At 39.5% G+C, this 21,150-nt stretch overlaps 1 protein-coding gene across 2 annotated transcripts in view; it reads right to left on the minus strand.

Annotated features, from left to right (window-relative positions):
• LOC131912994 (EGF-like and EMI domain-containing protein 1) overlaps window positions 1–21,150 on the minus strand; it is a 615,403-nt gene that overhangs the window by 364,115 nt on the left and 230,138 nt on the right. The window lies entirely within an intron of this gene.

A 21,150-nucleotide genomic window follows, 5' to 3' on the forward strand; every position in this document is an offset into this window, starting at 1 on the left:
AGAGTGCTTGCTTACCATGAACAAGGTCTAAGAATGTAGCTCAATGGCATAATACTTATTCAGCATATGCAAGGTCCTAGATTTGATTACTGGACACAAGAGAAAAATCAGGTATGCCTTTCAGCTTTCTGATTCTCCAGTTCATTCACTATACTGATGCTCTGTACCTTGCTGTTAAGTCAGAAGATGTATGTATCTTCATTATGTTAGTTAGTATTCTACATACAACACTTCTGGCATCTTGTTCATTGCTCTTCTACTTGAAAGTCACAGAATTGTTTAAACCTTGTTAAAGCAAATAGGGAGATTATCAGAAAATATAATGGGACAATGACAGAAATCTGAGGTAAGAGGATACCTGCTATAGGAGTGTAGAACCTGCCCCCTCTGTACCTTCCTCTGTCTCTACCTCTGCTCTCAGTCTCAGGCTTCATCTTCACTGATTCTCACTGCTGTGAATAATGTGAATAATGGGGACCCTCACAGAGCACATTCAGGGCCCAAGTTTATGTGTCCTCATTTCATGTCACCAGAGAAGTGAGAGACAAGTTTCTTAGATTCAATGACCAAGTTCTAGAGAAGATATTCTAACTGGCCTTGCTTGAAGTACATGCCATTACTTCCTTAGAAAATCTGTTGAGTGGAGAGCAGGGTTTCTTGGACTCAGTGGATTTAAAACATAAATCTAGGGCCTATTTAACCTTCAAAGTCCACTGTACCTGATCCTTGTGTTATCTGGGTTCTCAACTCTTCCAAAATACATCCGGATAACTATCACATCCCTTATAATATGTTGCTTCCCATTATTGCACACCCAAATACCTAAATTATTATTTCTGCCTCAGTGCAAAGTCTTTTGAACAAGTGTCTTAGGGTTATCATTGCTGTGATAAAACGCCACGGCCAAAAGCAAGTTGATGAGGAAAGGGTTAATTTGGCTTGCACTTCCACCTTGTAGTAAGTTACTAAGGGAAGTCAGAGTAGGAACTCAAACTGCAGGAACCTGGAGGCAGGAGCTGACACAGAGGCTATGGAGGGGTGCTGCTAACTGGCTTGTTCCTCGTGGCTTGCTTAACCTGCTTTCTCATAGAATGAGGGGGCCAAAAGTCCAGGGATGGCCCCACCCACAAGGGCTGGGCCCTCCCACATTCATCATTAACTAAGAAAATGACTCCACAGGCTTGCCTACAACCAGATGCTGTGAAGGCATTTTCTCAATTGAGGTTCCCTTCTCACAGATGACTCTAGCTTGTGTCAAGTTGATGTAAACTAGTTAGCACAACACGTTTAATTTTTCTTTCTTTTTCTATTAGTCAAACATATCTCGCACTATGGAAGAACGCATTTGTCATTATGGAATTCTTTTTGTCTCTGCTATGATAGTTCTGAAAATAATAGCGTCAGCCAGCATGGGAGCCACCTATTCTTGGCCTCAAAACTTAAATCAATGATGTATTGCTTCTCAAAATAAATTGAAACTCTAAAGAAAGCCTTGAAAACTGTACACTAACATGCATCTTTTATCAGTATTTTAGCCTCAATTTTGTCCTTCCTAAACTGAAAAGACCAGTATCTTTTTTTTTTCCAATTTGTGTGTGTATGTGAGTGTGTGTGTGTGTGTGTGTGTGTGTGTGAGAGACAGAGACAGAGACAGAGACACAGAGAGAGACACAGAGACAGACAGACAAACAGAGACAGACAGACAGACAGACTGTTGGTGTTTGTGTGCCATGTTGTGTACATAGTAATTTCAGAACAATTCTGGAAGCTAGTTCGTGCCTTTGATCTTATTAATCCAATGTCTACCTTACTGCACTGTTACTCCAGCCTTTGACTTTATTAATCCAGAGTCTACCTTACTGCACTGTTACTCCCAGTAGCTGCCTGTTTCTTCTGTCTCCACCTCCCACCTCAGTCTAAGAGTGCTGGGATTGTAGATGCGGCACACTCTACCTAGGCTCTGGCATGGTGGTGGAAGCACGACTCCTCTTACAGTAGCAGATTAGGAGGCAAGGAGGCTAAAGCTAGATTCCGACAATCTTCCAAAGCCTTCCACTGGTGATGTCCCCGCTATATCCTCCTCCAAATGGGAAAACAAGCACTCCAAAAACAAACCTACGCGGGACATTTCAAATTCCAACTTCAATGGTAGACATAATCCAACTTCTGGATTTCTCACTTCCAAAATTGTAAGATCATACATGAATAGTGGTTTTCACCTGAAAACTGATGATTTTAACAGCCTCCACAATATATAAATGCACAGCTGCATGTCTCAGTTGGTTTATGGTGTCTTGTGGCAACAATTCCCAGGAGCAGAACCAGTGAAATTGAATCCCACGTTGTCTTCTGCCTATATTGACATGATAAGCTTTTGACCTCATGATACTTAAAACAGTCAGTAATATGACTGCATGACCAAAATAAGTACTAACTCTAAAGCTTGTAGTATTCAAGGCTATTTTTAAAACAATTACAACTAGTGAAGAAAAAATATAACTATAATTGAACATCATAGAATATCATGTCCTTTAAACTATAGTCCATAAGACTGAAGTTTAAGCAACATCATGTTTTAGGATAATAATGTGCTGAGTAGAAATTTGAATGGATTTCAGGAAGACTAGGTAACCTCATAAGAGCAACTGTGTAGACACTGTACATTATAGCAATTTCCAGAGATTGTTTACAAGGCCTGCTAAGAAGGCAAGAGAATAAGTGAGCAGCTATCTGTAAACAGTTGCGCTAATTAGGCATGTGTTCATCACCCTGCTATTTAAGAACATCTGATGGATGCATTCTACAAAACAAACAGCACCATATGCCCAGCAGTGGCCATTCCTATGTGCTGTATGAGTCTGAAAAACTCACAGTGCTCTTTACCCAGACAAAACTCAGGTGTTAAAAGGTCTTTCTAACTAATAGAAGTGCTATTTTCTTATTAGTAAAGCTTAATAGAACAATTGGTTCTTCCTAGTAGCAAGAATCATTCAGCATTAATGTGACTTAGAAACAGGTACAAGAAAATCTAGGCTGAACTGATTTGAAAACAAAAGAAATATGTTTGAACGTAAGATTCTGCTAGGTAAGCTGAACAAAAGCTTTGGATCTCGTATTCTTCTGCCCTAGCAAATGTGTCTTAGTCACCACATTGCCCTGGAGACACTGCCAAGCCCAGATCTACACTGACTAAACTTCTGGATGAAGCCTGCACTCACAGTCGCCATTCAGACTCTTCCAGACTGTTTAAAGGTGAGTCACTCTTCACGGAGACTATTTGCACACCTTCCAGAGTGAATTTGCTGGGACTGTTTTAGCATTTCCTTTCCCCTACAACAATTGTTCCTTTGAAAAGAGCCACAATTTTTTTCCTGAAGTACTGATTATGGAAGTCAAATAGACGTCATGGTGATGAAATTTCCACACAGTTTCCTTATTCAGTAGTTCAGTCTTTAATTGCAGTAGACCTGTTATTCCACCTCTGGAACGCTGCCTGAGAAAGTCTGCCAATCAAGTTAACCTACTAATATGAAGTTGCCAGGCTGCCAGGCTGCAAACTTGACTTGCTCTCCAGCTAAAGAAGCACTGCGCTTGTGAACTTATCAAAGTCAAATATGAACCCAAACAAATGAGAGAGATTTGAAAACTCAGTACTCCATGGCCCCTTGGCATTAAATCAAATAGCTGAGCCCATGACGCTTCCAGAGTTCTATGGAATAGCACCTGCTTGAGCTTTTTTCTTTCTGCTGTGAATTCATTGTCCAAAATGGCTACTTTCAAAGCCATTAGCCTTTTCAGTAATTAATTTTGAATTGCCAAGGGGGATTCCGAATTTGAACGAATACAGTGCTAATATTCGTTGACTTAGCTCTTCGACTAACATTTTTCTTGGATACTTTAAATACTGCTTTTATTTAAAAACTCAAATGGCTATTTATACTTATTTCTCCAATTTACAGATGAGAAACAAACAAGCAAGGTAAGTGGAGAGCCGCTCTGACTCCCTGTTCTCTATTACCACGAGGCTATGCACACTAACCAAGTAGTAGTGTTAATATGGGCAGCAGTGCAAAGAAGCTGAGCCAGCTGCAAAGCCTAGAAAGTTCAAAATCTTTCCACAAGCCTTAAATTCTTTGACTCTTAGGATTTTCTCTACATTCATGAAATATAAACTTTTTACAACAAAAACCCACAATGGTTTTAAACATTTGAATGCACATATTGGATGACCTCCAAATTATTGAAACCAGGTTTTATTTTCAGAAAAAAAATGTCCTTTAAAGTCCATAAATATTTAGGTGTTCACATACCCCCAAGGAGTGCTCATTTTTATCATTAAGATAGTTTCATGGTCACTGCATGCGTCTCTCTTAAAGTAAGTTCTTTTTTTTAACTAAAATTCCAGAGATTCTGATTCTAGGACTAAGATGATTCAGGAAACCCTAGATCCAGGGCCAATGTGATATAGCTGAATGATTGCTTACAAAAGCTCTAGAGTAAAACTGTCCAACTTTTTAACGTATTTTTTAAATGTCTTATTTTAGTGTGTGGGTGTTCAGAAGGTAAATGTTGTAGAATATTAGTTTCACTATGTAAAGATGTATTGCATTTGTTTACCTTGACTGCCTAAGGGACCCGATTGGTCTAATAAAAAAGTTAAACAGCCAATAGCTAAGCAGGAGGTATAGGTAGGACTTCTGGATAGAGAGAGTAAGTAAGAGGAGGAATCTAGGCTGGACAGAGACAGAGGGAGATGCCAGGAGCCAGCAAACTAGACAGACATGGAGAAAGCAAGAATGCAGGACATGAAGAACGAAAAAAGGTAAAAAGCCCTGAGGCAAAATGTAGATGAATAGAAACAGGGTAAACTAAGTTATAAGAGCTAGTGGGACAATATTAAGCCAAAGGCCGAGCTTTCATAATTAATAAGTCTCTGTATCTATACTTGGGAGCTGGTTGACAGCCCAAAGAAAATTCCTGCTACAGATATCCAGTGGGTATTGGTTCTCTCTTTCTATCACATGAGTCCCAGGAAATGAACTCAGGTCCTCCAGCATATAGCACACGTGTTCACTAATGAGGCCTTCTCTCCAGCCCTTTTCCTTTTCTTTTATATGCAAACATGACTTCTTTGATAGACACATACACTATTACAAATTTAGAGGTTTTTATAATTTTCTTATAACTTCCTTACAATTTACATTTACTAAATATAATAAGTAAGTTAACAGTAAACATTCAAATCTCATTAATAACAATTACTGTTGATATTTTTATTCTTTCATATGGAGAAATTCACTTTTAAAAACTACAGTATGGTATTACCGTATTCCCTTTTTCACCCAATTCCTTGTAGATAATTTTTCCACAAAATTAAATATTATTTGGTGAGATATTAGTATGGCATCATTTGAATAGAGCGCAATTTCATTAATAAGCAATTGTTGGACACAAAGTTGGTGACTTTGTGTTACCATAAAATGGAACTGCTAGGCTGAAGTGTAACACTTTGTGAAAAAAGACATATTCTTATTATACTCATACATCCCACACCCAACACAGTCTGGGCATTATATTTCAAAGGTTTTTCAATGTGAACTCCAAATTGTAGCTGTGTATCTAATCCACTGTTCCATATATATTCCTCCTGCTGACCACCTGATCAACATTGGCACACCTCAGAGCAGCATATGTGATCCACGGTGACTCAATACCAACACACATTTTATCAGCCCTTCCCCATCTTCAAAGTGCAGTGATAATGGGCTGAACAGGCGAGCTGGTGCAATAAGGTGGACAGATTAAAAGAAAAAGAGCACTTAGAGAAACAGATACTTTAGGGGGAAAGGACGCTCGTGTGGCTAAGTGCACACCATGCAGCCATCTCTCGCTCCTTTCTCTTGCTGAATGGTGCTTTTACTGAATTGACAGAGAGGGCACGGGGTTCATAAATAGACTCTAACGGCACTTTCAGAGCACTTCAGTTCAATTATCATGAATTAACTTTAAAAACAGCATTAACTTTCCAGCATACACAATATGCCCAAGAAAAACAACATACTTACAAGTTCCTTCTCTACTATTAAACAGAAAGGCTTCTAGCTTCTCAGATGGGATGTTACTTAGTCTTCAGAATTGTGTACCAAAGACTGTCTCTGGCTGGTTGACTGGACAGAGAAGCCTTCTGAGGGAACAGTGCAGTATGGCCAAATAAAAATGTCAAAAATTTATGTCAGAGAAAAAATCAGTTACCTGGCTCTTCCACTTTCGTGTGCAGGGTGTGTGGGTGTAAAGATATGAATCTCAATGGGTTAGTTTCTAATCCGTAGTTATAATTTAACAGTTTTACTTTAAATATTTAGAGCCCCCAAAATGTTTGTTTCGTTCATAAGCTTTCTTCTTGGCACTTCAGAGGGAAAAAAAAAGAATTAAAAACATAAAAAAAAAAACCCACCAAACTAATTTGAGGCAGGGGAGATAGCTCTGTGTGTACAAGCTTTAGCTGTGCAAGCCTGGCTACCTTAGCTGTGTCTCTGAAACTGATGAAAGAGTTCCATGCAGTGCTCTGCACCTGTAATCCCAGCTCTGCTGTGGTGAGACCAGCAGTAGAGACAGGTGAACTACATGGAAACCATCAGGCCAGCTGGCTGCTGGCTTTGAGTGTGCAGCACAGCAGCCAGTAGCATCAGAAGCAACAAAAGGGGCAGGGTCTATAAAAGGGGGAAGGTGAGCCTCTCAAGAGTCCTCTGGCCTCCTCCTGTACACTGTCAACTCTCTCTCTCTCTCTCTCTCTCTCTCTCTCTCTCTCTCTCTCTCTCTCTCTCTGTCTCCCACATCTCTCCCTCCCTCCCTCCCTCCCTCCCCCTCTCTCTAACACACACACACACACACACACACACACACACACACACACACACAATTTAAAAGTTGCAAATAGGCTAAGCCAATTCTTAAACTAGAGGAACTATCAGAATCAGTTAAGATTTGTCCTTCAAGCTATACGTCCATCATGGTTTAGATGAGAAACGCCATTCACCCCTACCCCATCGCAGGTATGCGTTTGAACTCCTGGTCTCCAGTAGTGGAGCTGTTTGGGAAGGTTACAGAAACTTCAAGAGGGGCAATCTTAGAGAGTTTAGACTCCCGACACACATCCTACATTTGCCTGTACTTCATAGTGACTTCCTGGTGTCTCCAGCTAATGCAACAGAGGGGTACTGTGGTGATATATTGTGTCCCCAATATACTGTGTCTCCCAATAAAACATGCCTGGAGATCAGAGGAAAAAGCCAGCCACTATATATAAGTCAAACAATGGTAGCACACACCTTTAATACTATCACTTGGCAGGCAGGGATCTGTCTCAATCTCCATGAGTTCAAGGCCACACTAGGAACAGAGCCAGGCATGGTGGCACACACCTTAAATTTCAACACTAGTTAACTATGGAGGTATGGAGGTCTGCACAGACAGACAGGAAGTGATAGACCTGGGCAGGAAGAGAAAGTGATGTAGCTGGACAGAGAGAACAAATCAGATGGCAGAACAGCAAGGCATACAGGCGTAGGTAGACAGGAAGTAGTCACCTTTGGAAGCTGCGGAGTTGGTGAGGTTAGCTGTGGCTTCCCCTACTTCCCTGATCTCTCAGATTTTCACCCCAATATCTGGCTCTGAGTTTTTAATTAATTAGACCGTTTAGCAATTCATCTGCAGCATACATTCTATTCAGTTTACAGGCATTGTTCTTACCAAGTGCCTTAAACTTACAAGTTTTATCTGTCTTAGAGTTTCTGTTGTTATGAAGAGACACCATGACCATGGCAACTCTTAAAAAGGAAAAACATTTAATTGGGGTGGCTTACATTTTCAGAGATTTAGTCCATTATCATCATGGTGCAACATGTTGGTGTGCAGGCAGACATGAAGTTGAAGAAGTAGAGTGTCCTACAATTTTTTACAGGCAAAAAGAAGTAGTCCCAGACACTGGTGTGGCTTGAGAATATATGAGAATCAAAGTCTGCCTCCACAATGACATATTTACTCCAATAAGACCATATCTACTACAACAGACCACACCTCCTAATAGTACCAATACCTTTGGGGGGTATTTTCTTATAAACCACCAAATTCCACTCCCTGATCCCCAAAGGCTTGTAGCCATATCATAATGCAAAAATGCATTCAGTCCAACTTCAAAAATCCCAAAGTTGATAACAATCTCAAACTTATTTAAAAGTCAAAAGTTCAGAGTTTCTTCTGAGATTCATGTAATCTCCTAAATGTAATATCCTCTAAAATCAAAATCAAAAATCAGAACACATATTTCCAACATATAATGGCATAGGATATGCATTACTATTAAGGAAGGGAGCACAGTGTGGAAATACTGGACCAAAGCAAGATCAAAAACCAGCTGGAGAAACTTCAAACTCTGTATCTCCATGTCTGATGTCAAAATGCTCTTCAGATCTCCAACTCCTTTTAGCTTTGTTGACTGCAACACACTTCTTTCTCTTGGGCTGGTTCCCCTCCCTGTTAGCAGCTTTGCTCAGCAGGTATCCCACATCTCTGGCATCTCCAACATCTTGGGGTCTCCAAGGCAATCATGTCTCAAAATTTTATACAATTTACACCTGATTTGTGAGTTTCTTTTCTGAATTTGGTAGCAAGAAAAACTGTTTCGAGGGAAAGAGAGCTTAGGGGAGTGGAAGATCCCAGCTGGATCAAGAACAGAGAGGAAGAACAAGGAATAAGAGACCATGATAAATGAAGACCACATGAGAATAGGAAGAAGCAAAGTGCTAGAGAGGTCCACAGAAATCCACAAAGATACCTCCACAATAGACTACTGGCAATGGTCGAGAGACAGCCCGAACTGACCTACTCTAGTGATAGGTTGGCCAAACACCCTAATTGTCGTGCTAGAAACCTCATCCAATGACTGAGGGAACTGGATGCAGAGATCCACAGCCAAGCCCCAGGTGGAGCTCCAGGAATCCAATTGGCGAGAAAGAGGAGGGTTTGCATGAGCGAGAATTGTTGAGACCAAGGTTGGAAAAAACAGGGACAAATAGCCAAACAAATGGAAACACATGAACTTGAACCAATAGCTGAGGAGCCCCCAACTGAATCAGGCCCTCTGGATAAGTGAGACAGTTGATTAGCTTGATCTGTTTGGGAGGCGTCCAGGCGATGGGACCGGGACCTGTCCTTAGTGCATGAGCTGGCTGTTTGGAACCTGGGGCTTATACAGGGACACTTGGCTCAGCCTGGGAGGAGGGGACTGGACCTGCCTGGACTGAATCTACCAGGTTGAACTCAATCCCCAGGGGAGTCTTTGCCCTGGAGGAGATGGGAATGGGGGGTGGGCTGGGGGGAAAGGGAGGGGGGCGGTGGGCGGGAGGGGGGAGAACAAGAGAATCCGTGGCTGATATGTAAAATTAAATTAAATTGTAGAATAAAAAAAAGAAAAAAATAAGAACACACACACACACACACAAAAAGAAAAACTGTTTCGTTACAAGGAAAATAAGGTAACTGTAAAACTATAACTTCAACTTCAACTCTATCAGAGACCTGAGAAGGATATACTATTACCTGAGTAAACAGGAAGTACAGAGCAAGCAACTTCCAAAACTATAGAAATGACAAAAAAAAACTGACTGTCTGGACGGACAGTCACCTAAGGTTCCTCTGGATTACTGAGGCTCCATCTTCAGCTTACAAGCCTAGAATATCTGACAGGCTTTTCTGTGAGGCATGAATTTTGAAGGACTATTCTACTTTGTCTTAGCAAAGTCTGGCACTTGTCTTCTTTTGTGTCTTGCTGGTCCAATTTGGACAGCATTCTGTCAGCAGTTGAGGCAAGGGCAGTTTCTTTGCCCAGTGGCTAACCTTGCCACAAATGAAAGCCAACTCCATGTGGAAGTTCTTTGATGCCCATCATCCTTTTTTGAAGTAGATTGGTGCTGCCAGGAGCAGATGTGTCTCACTGTCATGCAAAGCCTTATGTTATTAAAACATTTAAATTCCATATTCTGTAGTTCCTTGAAATGTTTGAAGACCATATATTTATTTAAAATGTATCTCTGTATGACCTTGAAAACATACCCAACATGACTATAAGTTTCACTGTTATAAATGACCAACTACTAACCTGTCTTTCTTCATTATCTTAAATCGTTTCAAGGACTAAAACGTTACATTACATTTTTTAAATGAGCTGCATAGGTACAATACCTTAAATAAGAGTAGAAACATTGATATATATATCAATATATATATATGTGTGTGTGTGTGTGTATATATATATACATATATAGTATAACAAAAATAATCTTAAATTTGTATCAATAAACAATAATCCATACCAATGTGAAATTTTTGAGACTAGTAGTTTATTTTAAAAGTAGATTAAATAATCTATCCTTTTATCCTATCATTTCTTTACTATATCCCCCCTTTTACCTACAGGAAAAGGTTCCTGAATCTAATCTCCTTTATTTACCTTTGTCCCTGACTATGACTAGCACCAATTTGTAGTCAACACCCCCTAAATGATGACAAACATCCATAACCCACCAAATGACTAAAACCACCCACCCCACCTCTTGGGAATTGGGTGTTGTGTTCTCTAGACTGCTTCCTGCTGTCTTTGGATAATGACATTTTTAAATGACCTGAGAAAATTGAGATAATGTTGAAGTCCTAGGAAAACTATCCATAATATTTGTTGTCCAGTCACTGTGCAATGGGAAAGCACAGGCTTATTGGCAGTCCTGGCTAGAATAGTCTGTGAGGCTGGATCATCTCAGCCAGCAGCCTTGAAGCTGTTCTGAATGCAAAACTCTGAGGAAACTACAACAGGCACTTTGAGAGGCTGGATCACCTGGGCCAACCATTTTCATTGGTGTCTGGTCCCCTTACTCTGAAAACACACAAACTTTCAAAGATAGCATACACATCTGCATTAACACAAATACAGACTGTGCATTGTACACAAGCCAACCAAAGACGATTTTTTTTTTTATGTTTAAACAGGTAAAATACACATCACCTATCTTATAATTTTCCTAGGTTTATTTCTTTATGTCTATATCTAGGATTTTCAGGGGGTCTCCCCTGATCAAACCTGATTTCTATCAACTTTGAGTGAATCCACAGCCTTTCATTTTCTGTGGAAACAAAAGTATAACCTCTTCTCCAAAGCAACACATTTTCTGATTTCCAATTTAAAGTTAAGGCATTCCTAAAGTATGTATGCTGGTTTAATTCAGCAGTCCCTCTTACAGTCCCATGTTTCTCAGTGCTGTAGCTCAATCATCGGTAATCAAAAAAATTCAAAGTCAACAAGACACCACACAGGATCCAGACTCCTTGTGTATTTTCCATCTTTACATGTCTGATCCTTTTCATATTATTTTATTCTCTCTTTAAAGACTTTATTTTATTATTTATAAACTATTTTTTCTATGACTATCCACACCCATTTTCTTTTCTAAGCCTATGTACATTTTTTAAACATACTATAACCTGCTTAGAGATTTCTTCCATCTGGATCTATCTTTGCTGAGCACCTGCAGCATTCTCTGACCATGTGAAACAAATCTTAAACTACTATGCCACCTGCCATGCAGCTCAGCTTAATACATGGTGCTGGTGCATGCTGCTGGCAGCTGGCTCCTGCCCCCAGGTAGCAGCCAGTAGCCATGTCTCTGTACACAAAGCACCAACCAGCCTGTGAGACTGCAAGACTATAAAGTCACATTCAGTTCCTTGTCCAGAACTTTTCTTAGCTTTCTCAGGCCCTATGTTTGGATATTTGAGCCCCACACTGGACACCATATGTAGACAGATTTTTGTTTGAGATGTCAGCTCACAAAAAAATAACATAGAGATTTATTATTAATTATAGAAGCTCGATTTATAGCTTAGGCTTGACCCACTAGCTCTTGTAACTTAAACTACCCAATTTATATTAATCTATGTGTTGCCTCATGGCTTTTTACCTCTCTTTCATCTTGTATCTTCTGTTTCCTCTTCCTGTTCTCTGGCATCTCTCCTGTTCCTAGATTCATCACCCATGCTTCTTTATCTGCCCATAAGTCCCATCTAACCTCTTCCTGCCTAGCTATTGGCCATTCAGCTCTTTATTTAACCAACCAGAATGTGCCTTGGCAAAGACACATCTTCACAGTATACAAAAAGATTATTCCATAACATAGAAGTTTAGTCCATTATCATCATAGTGTGACATGGTGGTATGCAAAGAGACATGAAGCTGGAGAAGTAGCCAAGTGTCCTACATCTTTTTCAGGCAATCAGAAGTGGTCCCAGACACTGGCATGGTTTGAGTATATGAGACATGAAAGCTCCCCCCCACCCCCCTACCGCCACAGTGACACACTTCCTCCAATATAACCACACCTACTCCATAAGGCCACACCTCCTAATAGTACCACTCATTTGTGGGACATTTTCTTTCAAACCACCACAATATCTAACTTAATTATTTTTCCCCAGATCTTTTCTCATAAAAATAAATGAAAAGAATAATTCATAGATTTTGCTTAAAGAGCAATATTTGCGGGAAGATGACACTGTGAATAGCTTTAATATCACAAGATAAAGTTGGGGAAGATTTTAGAAAGGGAATGACCAATGTGCTTTTCTTGGTTACATCATTTTGATGCCATCTTACAGCTAGATCATAACCCTGCATCTTACAAAATACAGATAAAACAACTACTATTATCTACAGAGATGTAGAGTAATTGATTCCTAGAGATGTTCATGATTATTGCCTCAGACACAGCAATCTTATATCTGATTGTTTATGTGCCTTATACATTTTTTTAAAATTTCCCTTGAAACCCACTCTAATATCTTACCATTTTGTCATTAATTGATGATTTTATCTGGAGAAGTGTCATCATTTCACAACACATTTCTAGGGCTTTTCCTGCTCCATAACTCAGCTACCCATGTCTGTGTACTTATTGGCAGCCTTAGACACTTCACTAAGTTGTTCAGTGGTGAGAAACCATTCTCTGGCCTGAGACATTGAAGCACTAGAGTTAGTAAATTAACTAGCACTATGGAAACATGAATGAACTAATGAAATAGTGCATATCTTAAAATATATTTTGTAAGCTATAAATGGAACCTGGAAATCAGTGGTTTTAAATCATAACCACAATTAAGAAAGGAAAATATTCTATTTATTCTTGCTTAGTGGAAGGATATATTCCAGATCCGCCTCTTTTCATATATCTGAATATTAACCCAAGCAATACATGTTTTTCTTATCTTCTTTAAATTTATAATCCTTAAATTTTTCCTTATAGAAACGGATTTTAGTGGGTAAAAAAGATGGTTCTTCATTATCCAGGATCAATGATGTGGCTGTGAAATTGCGAACAATGGAAAGAATAATATTTGATAAGTGGCAAGTCTGTTTTAGAGATCATGCATAGGGCAGGATGCTGACACCCAGGCTCAGTTGGATTTTCCAGCAATACTACCTGCATTGTTTGTGGGGAAGTGTGCTTAGCATAGTCCAGAGTTGCTGTCGAGGTAGTATAACTATTTGTGGGCATGTGTCTGATACTCGTGCAATTATTCTCTGAAGTCAAGTTTTGGGGCACATAGGGAATTACTAAGACCTGGAACTCACTATACAACTTCATAAAGCACACAGAGCTACAAAAGGTACGCACAGACTTTTCCAAGCTACTTCATTAAGACAATAATAATGATGGTCCTCAAGGAGAGACCAGGTTTTATTCAACATGGTCAGTGAGACTTGAAGGCAAGCAGGGCTTATGAGTATGCCCAAAGTATTGGAATATTCTCAAACTGCAAACTACTATAAAATGTCAAGTTTATATCAATCTGGTAGCACAGACACATAGATATTGAGTCACAGAACAAGTTTTTCTCCATTTTAATACTTGTTTCATTAAAGAGAGTTTCTGGATCTCTCCTTAGCCCCTAGACAATGAATTTATAATGACTAATCTATACTTTAATAAACTTTCAAAGCATGTTTGTGAATGGCCTGGGAAAACATGTAACATTGATGAAGGATTCTCCTTTTCAGAAGTCTACCATAAGAATCAAATGTGGGGATGGAGAGGTGGCTCAGCAATTAAGAGCAATTCTTGCTCTTCCAGAGGACCAGAATTTGGTACCCAACACCCATGTTATGGTTACACAACTATCTCCAACATTAGATCCAGATAATGCAACCCTCTTTTGACCTCCACAAGCCCCAGCACACATGTGGCATATACTTGCACAGACAGACAGACACACACACACACACACACACACACACACACACACACACACACGTAGCTAGAATTTTCCTACTTGGCCCACAGTCAAGACAAATCTCTGTCACCAGCCAGTTCCACAGCCACTCAGACCCAAGCAAGTAAACACAGAGACTTATATTGCTTACAAACTGTATGGTCATGGCAGGCTTCTTGCTAACTGTTCTTATATCTTAAATTAATCCATTTCTTCTATAAATCTACCTTGCCACACGGCTCATGGCTTACCAGCATCTTCACATGCTGCTTGTCATGGCGGCGGCTGGCAGTGTCTCCCTGCCTTTAGCCTTCCACTTCCCAGAATTCTCTTCTCTGCTTATCCTGCCTATACTTCCTGCCTGGCCACTGGCCAATCAGTGTTTTATTTATTGACCAATCAGAGCACATACAGACCATCCCACAGCGCGTGCGCGCGCGCACGCACGCACGCACACACACACACACACACACACACACACACACACACACACACACAAATAAAAATAAACCTTAGGAAATAACCAAATGATAGTGATACCTGCTTCACTGTTAACCAAAATATTAGATAAATAGCATGAAACATACCAAGATGAAATGGTCATAAAGTTATAGATGTATAATTTCATCTCTGAGTAGCATTTTTAGGTAAGGGAATGTTCTCTCTCTACAGAGTATCATTAACTGCCTAAGTCTATTATGGAAGTCTCCCAGAGCAGCTAAGAGTCATAAGGCGTCTCAGAGGCAGGTGAACCCATAATCATAGAGGAAGTAATAGTGACTCAATACAAAAATATACTATATTTGCTGGGATTATCAACTTTCATTAACATGTTTTCAGCAGAACAAATATCTCTGAACTTCTTGAGAATGTGTGTAGGAAACAAACTAGAGACCACAAATTTGCTAGACTTGCTAACAATCTAAGCATAAAATATTGCAAACCAGAGACTTGGGCTCCAGGTTTTGGCCTACTACACTTATTCTTACAGGAAAGGAATTTGTTCTCAAATAATTAACATTAAAGAGACATGCCTTTTTCTACCAAATTTATTTTTATTTTTATGTTTGTGTGAGCATATGTCATAGGTCAGAAAAGGGTATCCGATTTCCTAGAGCTGGAGTTATAGGTGGTTGTGCGCCTGGGAAGCAAATTCAGGTCTTCTACAAGAGCATTAAGTGCTCTTAGCCACTGAGCCATCCCTCCATATATCCCACACCCCATTTTTACTTAAAAGGCAGCCTTTGTCTCTTTCCAAAAGCTCTGTTGTGGGTCACAGCTCCACTGGAGGTAGATTTTCTTCTGTCTTCTGGTCAATATACTTACATCAAAGAGCATAGAAGATTTAGGGAAAGAAGAGGAGGCCTGAAATTAACTATTCTTTCTTTGATTTGTCAGTTTCTTGTTAATTATCAAGTCAGAGGACAGGGTAAGTTTACTCTTAAAACAAAGATAATCACTTAGAAAGCCCTGGAAAGGATGGGTAGGTTAACATTTCAACTGACAGGAAGTAGTGCAAGGGCAACCTTGCTGTGTGGGATCCTCACAACATTACATGCACCCAAAGTTAGTGCTGCTCAGGCATGATTCTAATATCCTTAGAACATTTATAAAGAGCTGTTTTCCCTCGTGGGGAGAATACGCATTTACACTGATATCAGTGCTTAACAAGTAAAGGCTCTTGCCACTGAGACTGATAACATTGAGTTCTATCCCCAGTACCTACAAGGTAGAAGGAGAGAATCAACTCCCTCAATTGTCCTTTGACTTCCACATGAGTGCTCATGTGCGCGCACACACACACACACACACACACACACACACACACACACACACACAGACACACACACACACACACACACACACACACACACACACACACAAATACAATAATAAATAAAATGTACTGGCCTATTGGGATATCATCTATAAAATTTCGTAAGTCTTCCTACATGTTTGTTTCTGCTCTTCTCTACAGACACTTAACACAAATGGTCTTTTTGTAGTCCCAGTTCAATTAAAAATTAAAGCTGGCTTTGGAGTTGGAGAATGGCTCTCTCCTTCTTTAAACCCAAGCATGTCGTTAAAAGGAAAATGCAAAATCTCTTTTTTCTGGAATTATAGGTGTGCAACCCCATGCCTGGCTATTTCCAGTGTGGTTTTGAACTCATAGAGATCCAGATGGATCTCTGCCTCCAGAATGCTAGGATTAAAGGTGTGTGTGCCACTATTTCCTGGCCTCTATGTCTATTTAGCGGCTGTTCTGTTCTCTGACCCCAGATAAGTTTATTAATGTGTACAATATATTGGGGAACACAATATCACACTCACTAGAACCTGGAGTTTCCTGATTAATCTAGGCTGATTGGCTGACAAGCCCCCAATATCTACCCATCCCTGCTTACCCAATACTGGGATTACAATCATATCAGCATGCCCAGATTTTAATTTTTGTAAAAAAATGTTCTTTTAATTTATGATACTTTGAAAATATAAGAATTGCATGACTTTACATAGGCATTTTCTTATTTATTCTGTTTAATATAAGGCTATAAATACTGAATAAAATTCAAGATTATTTTAAAATCTAGTATTTTTATTAATTCATTGATAACTTCATATATGCACACAATATATTTTGATCATATTCACTCCCCATTCCTCCCATTAATTCCTCCTGGATCTACCCTCACACATTAAACTTAAATTTTGTGTGCTCCTCCAACCCCCAATGAGGACAATTTGTGGTGTCTATATAAGAATGAGTGTGGAGCCATCCCTTGGAAGAGGTCCATCTACTATGTACTATCTCCCTAAAGAAACTAACTCTTCTTCCCTTAACAGCTATCAACTGTCAATAGCTCCTGGGCTGGGGCTGGGGCTTCTAAGCCCCTGCATGCTGGAATGCTGACTGACTTGATGTCCTGAAGCTCTTATGCAGACAATCTCAGCTGCCGTGAGTTCATGAGAACATCTATCCTGTTGGGTTCAGGAGACACTGTTTTGTCCAGTGCTTCCCAAACTCTGACTCTTACATTCTTCCCTCCCCTCTTTCACAACACTCCATGATCCTTGTGGGGAGGGTGACTGAATCAGATGTCCCACTGTGGCTAACTAAGCATTTCACTGACATGTAATTTTTGATGTTTGACCAATTGTGAATTTCCACATAAACTTCTAGGCACTTCACAAAGGAACTTTAATGGTATGACTGAGAGATGCACTAAGCTATGGATAAGGATATAGGATTTTAGAAGAACAATTTGAGACTATGTTCATTAAGCAAAATAGTGGATTCATACCTGGAGCCTATGAAATGCCAAATGATGGGGTCTTGCTCAGTTTATACTACCAGGTATGTTTCTTCCTGTGTAATGGGCCATAAATAAAATCAGAAAGTACTTGATTATTCCCAAAACACATGTGCATGTTTTGTACCCATGGCCATATCTTTTCAAGCCAGTTGTTATGTATCGTGCAGGTTTCATAGCTATTTAAGAATGTCAATGACATCTCTCTTTCTGCAGACTACATAGCAACTTTTGGTATTGTGTAAGGTAGCTATCAGGAGAGAAATTTCCTGATTGATACCTGTTTTATTTTTTCAAGTACAATGATGAAAGTTTGTGGCGTCCTCAGCAACAGGGTCTCACACCAAGTATTGGTGGTCAACTGAGAGCAACAACAGCAGCATTTATTGTTTTAAGGGTCTTTGCAATATCCCTCATGTGTTGGTTTGAATAGGTCTGGCCACCATAGACTCAACTTGTTTGAATGCTAGACCCACAGGGAATGAATGGCACTATTGGGAGGCTTGTTCTTGTTGCAGAAGGTGTGGCCTTGTTGGAGAAAGTGTGTCACTGTGGGGTCAGGTTTTGAGGGCTGATATGCTCAAATTATGCCCACAGTGGTACACAGTCTCTGTCTACTGACTACAGATTAAGATGTAGAACTCTCAACTCCTTTAGCACTACGACTGCCTGCATGCTGCCATGTTTCTCTCCATGATGATAATGTACTAAACCTCTGAAAATGTAAGCCAGCTTCAATTAAATATTTTCCTTTATAAGAGTTGCCATGATCATGGTGTTCCTTCACCAATAAAACACTAAGACATCTAATCAAGAACTCAAGGAATGCTACCCCACACCTTGCACTAGGTTTTTATTCCTCAATCCATGGCTTCTGAGAGGAACATTACCTCTTGTGTAACATAGCTCTAGTTAAACTCATATGTGTGTGTGTGTGCGCGCGCACACACACACACACACGAAGGCTATGGGCTCTAGGGCTCACATTCAGGTCCTCTGATCATTCTGCTCACAAGACCAAGCACCTTACTGACTGAACTCTCTCCCCAAGGCCCTGTGATAGCATTTCTTATCATTGGTTTAAGTAATCATCTCAGCTGTAATTTTTGAGTCAGTTAATCATATATGCCAGCTGAGTTCAACTTGAGTTAGTTTTAAACTCAATATAATTAGACAAGAAACTTTAATTTAATTTTAAACGAAAAATAATTAAATGAATGGTCCTTGTAAATGTAATGTTCTGAGTGGTAGGTAAATTAAAATATTTTGTAGGGTTTCTGAGAATAAAAACAAATCTCCAAGTAATATGACAAATTTATAAATTGAAACAATTTCTAATATCATTGTCTTTAATTAGCTTGGAGTAACTTCATTGGCTTTTACAAATGTCTCTACAAGATTTCAAAACTATAATTCCTTAGTATAGATATGTAATTGAGACCTTTATCATCTTTTTTCTTGTCTAAAATAAAACCACTCAAGATACCTTATTTTTATCTTTACTTCTTTTTACTACTTCAAGATTTATTTGGGTTAAATTTTTAGGTCTGTGCAAAAACTGTTTTAGATATTGTTATTCAGTTTAAACTTTCTTTGTACATTGTAGCTGAAGTTTTTCTGTTCCCGCCTGGTCTGCAGCTGCTCAGACCCAAGTAAACACACAAAGGCTTATATTAACTAAAACTGCCCAGCTAGCTCAGTCGGTAGAGCATAAGACTCTTAATCTCAGGGTCATGGGTTCAAGCCCTACATTGGGTGCCAGATGTAGCATGAATCTTAAAAGGTCTTACTAATAAAAACAAACCTGGAGCTAGGTATTGGGGTGAATGCTGAAAGATCAGAGAAACAGAACCAGTCACAGCTAACCTACAAGTGAGAGATTCTATTTCAAAAAAAGAAGGTGAAGGTCCCTTAGGAGGACACCCAAGGTTGACCTCTCACCTCCACATGTACACATACCCAACTATATGCATGTGCACATGTGTGGATGCATGTGCACACACACACACACACACACACACATACACACACACACAAATGTCATCACAAAATGACAACATAATGATACGTAAGTTTAATGATGTTTAAAATTTTGGATGACCTCACTTTCTATGCCATAGAATTATTCATGGCATTTTTTAAAATAGTTTGTTTGCTATTTCAGTAATTAATATCATTCAAATGGAGTCCATGTATCATACTCTCCCACCCCCCCAATAAAATGAATGTTCTCTCAAGTTCCAAAAATATAGTAAATAACCGTATCACTTAATTGAAAAGTGAGATTCAATCTTATTTGTTACTGTTCTGTTTTGAGCTTAATTTTAACTGCTATAAATTGTGAGTGGAATTCTTATAAACATAAACATCATTCTTCTAATGGAAACATCAGGTTTTATTCAGAATGAGACATTGTCATTAAAGCAGAAATCTGTCAAGCATGTGATGACCAGCTTAGGAATAAGCTGGCACAGCAAACAGCTGCACTGTTCACTTACAATAGATGGAGGCAAATTAATTCCAGAAAAGCTTTCTGAAATTACATCTCTAAAAAAGATCATATGTAATATAGGAAATTTGAGAAACATAAACAATTTCTTTAAAAAAATACATAATCTTATGATCCAGAATCCTTATGAGGAGAAATAGACTCTGCAGGAAATAAATATTTCAGTCACTGGTCATCCTAAGTCAGAACTTTGTGGAGTGAATCTGGACATGAGGCCAAAATTCTTCTTTGGTGGATCTGTGGTGGACCTCGGCCCCAGCTTTAGATGTAGACCTTGTTAGAAGTTGCTATTTCTGGAAAATAAGGACCATCTGTGAGGACCAGACATGTGGTCGTAAGGTTTGGAAATGAAATATCCTTGACAGACTCGTGTTTTGAATGTTTAATCACTGCTGCTGGTGCTGTTTGGGAAGTTGTAGAGGTTTGGGGAAGAGTATAACTGGGGGAGGCTGGTCACTAAGCATGTGTCTTGGAAGGTTGTGCTGCATCCTGAGTCCACTCTAGCCTCTCTGCTTCTCTGGATGTGGTGAGCAGTTCTTCACTTCTTCTACTGCCAGGGTGCTCTGCTTCCAGGGCAGTGGTCCTCAGCCTTCCTAACACTGTGATCCTTTAGTACAGTTTCTCATGTGGTAACCCCCAACCATAAAATTATTTTTGTTGCTACTTCATAACTATAATTTTGCTACTGTTGTGAATCTTAATGTAAATATCTGTGTTTTCTGATGGTCTTAGGCAGCCCCTGTGAAAAGGTTATTGACTCCAATGGATTACAACCCACAGATTGAGAACCACTGCTCTAGAGCATAGGCTGGATCAGCCATGGTTAGGGGCCTAAGAAACCATGAACAGAGGAATTTTTTTTCTTCCTTTGAAGTAATTCTGTCAGGTATCTCAGGGACCTAAGATAATGAAATCAACTAATAGTTTCATTTAGGTGACAATTTCTGAGCCATTACTGGCAGAGTGCATCTGAGCCTTATTTCTGCTATTTCCATGACTTTAGTAAAATTGGGACTA

The sequence above is a fragment of the Peromyscus eremicus genome, chromosome 6 (genome assembly GCF_949786415.1).
Source record: "Peromyscus eremicus chromosome 6, PerEre_H2_v1, whole genome shotgun sequence".
Classification (NCBI taxonomy): Eukaryota; Metazoa; Chordata; class Mammalia; order Rodentia; family Cricetidae; genus Peromyscus; species Peromyscus eremicus.